Here is a 3,533-nt window from a genome sequence, read left to right on the forward strand (position 1 = left end):
AGCAAGTTCAATCTTATTTTTTTTAAATGAAGCTAAAACAAACCAACAAATATAAAGCTTAGTCTCCTCCTTGATATTTCAGCATAGTTGTTACCTTGGACCATTTCACCACAGAAATTGTCAAATTCCAAGGGGGGAATATTCACTCAAAAAGCAAGGATAAGTTTATGCTTCTGACCCTCTCTTCTTTCCTTGTTCTCCCAAATCGCTCTCTTCCGACTGGCTACTGCTAAGGACAACAAACCGCCCCTCACTACTGGCTTCCTTTGGTCTGCTGGAGGCAGCTGTCAACCGACTTTGTTCTTCCAAGTCCTTTTCAATTTGCTTTTGCTTACTGAGTTCTTTCTGTTGCTTCTCTTCCACTCTCTCTATTTCTTTTTGTTTTTCTGATGCCCTACGATCCAGTTCGGCATGCAAAGCTTTCTGTTTTGCCAGTCCAACAGAATCACAAATCTTCTCCCCCTCGTTGTTTGATTCAAATATATAACAGACTGATGACCGATTACTTTCACTTCTCCCTCCTGGTGTCCGAAGAACAAATCCAAAAAGCCGCTTATTTTCCTGGTGTGTAGCACACAAAACTACACAGGGTAATGGGCACGTGAGCCTTGTAACTTGTGTTTGTGGATCAATTAACTTGAAACAGTCACAAGTCACTAATAAATGTGATTCTGTCGTACGAAAGATGTTATGGATGGCCCGGGCAGCTAAGATTTAGCGCATTGTTTCATGAACAACATCTGGATGGTCATCTGATTTCACCTCCATAGAACCGAGGAATCGAACAATAAGTAACTGTTGAAGAACAGAATCTTCGGTTTCAGATTTTGTCCTTCCTGCAGGTTCTCCAAGTGGATTCGTACGCCTGCCTCCCTGGCCAGAGGCTGTTGCTTGGCCAGGCTGATCTTCACACACAGGAGAAATGACGTCGAACTGTCCTGGAGTGTCCGGGGCAACAAGAGAATCTAGAGGGAGGGCAGCCAAGTTTGTGGACTCAGATCCTAAGGATCCCGAACTGCTGGTTCGAGCTGTTGGTGGCCGAGATTGTCCTGCTGGCCGTAGGCTTTCATGCCTCTGCTGGAAAGATGGGGAGGAGTGACAGCTTCCAGAGCAGACTTGTGATTCACTTGTGCAGCAGTTTCCTCTGGATTTTCACTTAAGTATATTTGTTTAGATATGTTGTTTATTGTACAGGTCCACTCTTCGTGGTCTTTTTTACTCTCTGCTTGTAAAATTGAAGATTTTTTTTCCCTCAAAAGAAGTGATCTGAAAACAGTATCGCCTGTCTTCACAGTCCACAGCCATCACTGAACAGTTGTCTATGTCCACGGCCAGGCCTCCTGCCACATCCCCACGGGCTTGACTCATTAAATTTCCACCCTGCGTGAAGTAACACTGTCTGTCCCGGGTAGATGACAGCAAGCCTGTTTTATTTCTAGCATTAAGGTATCCAGCCTTTCGGGTTAAGTTTCGATGAACAGGAAATTTGGTGAGGTCCGGGTCAGGCACATATGAGGGGTCACTGGCTACTTCCAAATCCTCTATTATCTGTTGCATGGTCTCTACATCACTGTCCATTTCCCTGCGAACATTCTGCATACTTGTCTGAATATTAGCTAAAAATTCTTCCAGTTGTTCACTGAGATTTGCAGAACCCATCTTAAAGAAACTTACCTGAGCTTGCATGTACCCAAGTAGAGGTTCTAACAGTGCTATCTTTTTCTTGTCCTGAAGATTATTTAATGCACAAAAATAATGCATCATGGTCTGGTGTTGTTTCTTTCTGGAATATTTCACCTTGTCGTTTTCTCTTTTTTTTTTGACAATCGGCTCTGTTAATTGCAGCATCATGATCATTACTGGCAATCTGAAACACTTCCTTTAATGTTAATATTTCTCTCAGATCTCTATCTTTAAACTGGATAATAGGGAACATCATGGCATCAGCAAGTTGAGTTGAAAGTACTGCATGACAAGAGCTAAGTTCATCTATAACTTTTGCAAACTGTTTTAAAGTAAAGCTCATAACTTCATCATCACCCCCCAGTGGAAAACGCTGTTTTTCATATTCTTTTAAAAGTTTTGAAGTCAGGTGTGTTGCTGCACTTAATTCATTCTGTGCATCATAAATCCAATGCATAGCTTGATACAGCTGGTTCATATAGTTGGAAATAGCTGCAGCATCTTCTTCAAATACACCCAGTAAAGACCTCATCTGTGGGCTGTCCCCACAGGTCCCCGCGCCAGCAGCAGCAGCAGCAGCAGCTGACCCCACCCACTCTCCTGCAGCAGGCTCTGCGCCATCCGTGATGTATAGTTTTTTTGACGTTTTGTTGCTGTATTCTGATTGTGGATATTTTGTTGAGGATTTCTGTATATATGTTCATCACACATATCAGTCCGTAGTTTTCTTTTTTTATTTTATCTTTGTCTGGTTTTGGTATCATGGTGATGCTGGCCTCATAGAGTGAATTTGGGAGAGTGGCCTCTGTTTCAACTTTTTGGAATAGTCTGAACAGAATTGGTGTTACTTCCTTTTTAAAGGCCTGGTAGAATTCAGCAGTAAAGCCATTCAGTCCTGGGCTTTTGTTTGTTGGGAGACAGCTGATTACTGCTTCGATATCATTGCTTGTTGTTGGTCTGTTCTGTTTTTTTTTTCTTAGTTCAGTCTTGGTAGTTTGCATTTGTTCAGAAATTTATCCATTTCCTCTGGGTTTTCATATTTGTTGGCTCTAGTCATTATAATAGTCTTTAATGATTCTTCATATTTTTTTGGAATCGGTTGTATCATCTCCATTGTCATTTGTAATTTTTGTTATTTGACTCTTCTCTCTATTTTGTTGCTGTTGTTAATCACGCTAATGGACTGTCTATTTTGCTTATCTTCTCAAAAAACCAACTTTTTGTTTCATTGATCTTTTGTATAGTTTTTTTTTTTTTTTTGGTCTCTATTTCATTTAGTTCTCTGATCTTAATTATTTCTTTCCATCTACTACTTTTAGGGTTGGATTGTTCTTGCTTTTCTAGTTCTTTGAGTTGTAATGTTAGGCTGTTTATTTGAAGTATTCTATTCTTTAGATATAAGTGTTTTTTGCAATAAACTTCCCTCTTAATACTGCTTTTGCAGTTTCCACAGGTTTTGGTATCATGTATCTTTATTTTAATTTATGTCAGCAAATTTTTTGATTTCTTGTTTAATTTCTTCTTGGACTCACAGGTCATTCAAGAGCCTATTGTTTAGTTCCCATGCACTTGAGTAGTTTCCAAAGTTTTTCTTGTTATTAAGTTCAGTTTTAATCTGTTAGTTTTAATCTGTTGTGGTCTGGAAAGACACTTGAAATGCTTGTGATTTTTAAAAATTTGCTTATACTTGATTTGTGACCTAACATGTGGTCTATCCTGGAGAATGTTCTATGAGCTAACAAGAAGAATGTATATTCTGTAGTTGTTGCATAAAATGTTCTATAGATATCTACCAGGTCAAATTTGTCTAAAGTGTAGTTTAAATCCTGTGGTTGTCGGCTGATTTATTG

At 39.5% G+C, this 3,533-nt stretch overlaps 1 pseudogene; it reads right to left on the bottom strand.

The window, feature by feature from the left end:
- Window positions 1-165: 165 nt before the first annotated feature.
- On the bottom strand, window positions 166-2,343 carry LOC103582349 (annotated as a pseudogene).
- Window positions 2,344-3,533: the final 1,190 nt, after the last annotated feature.

This window comes from Galeopterus variegatus, unplaced genomic scaffold (genome assembly GCF_000696425.1).
Source record: "Galeopterus variegatus unplaced genomic scaffold, G_variegatus-3.0.2 Scaffold15838, whole genome shotgun sequence".
Lineage (NCBI taxonomy): Eukaryota > Metazoa > Chordata > Mammalia > Dermoptera > Cynocephalidae > Galeopterus > Galeopterus variegatus.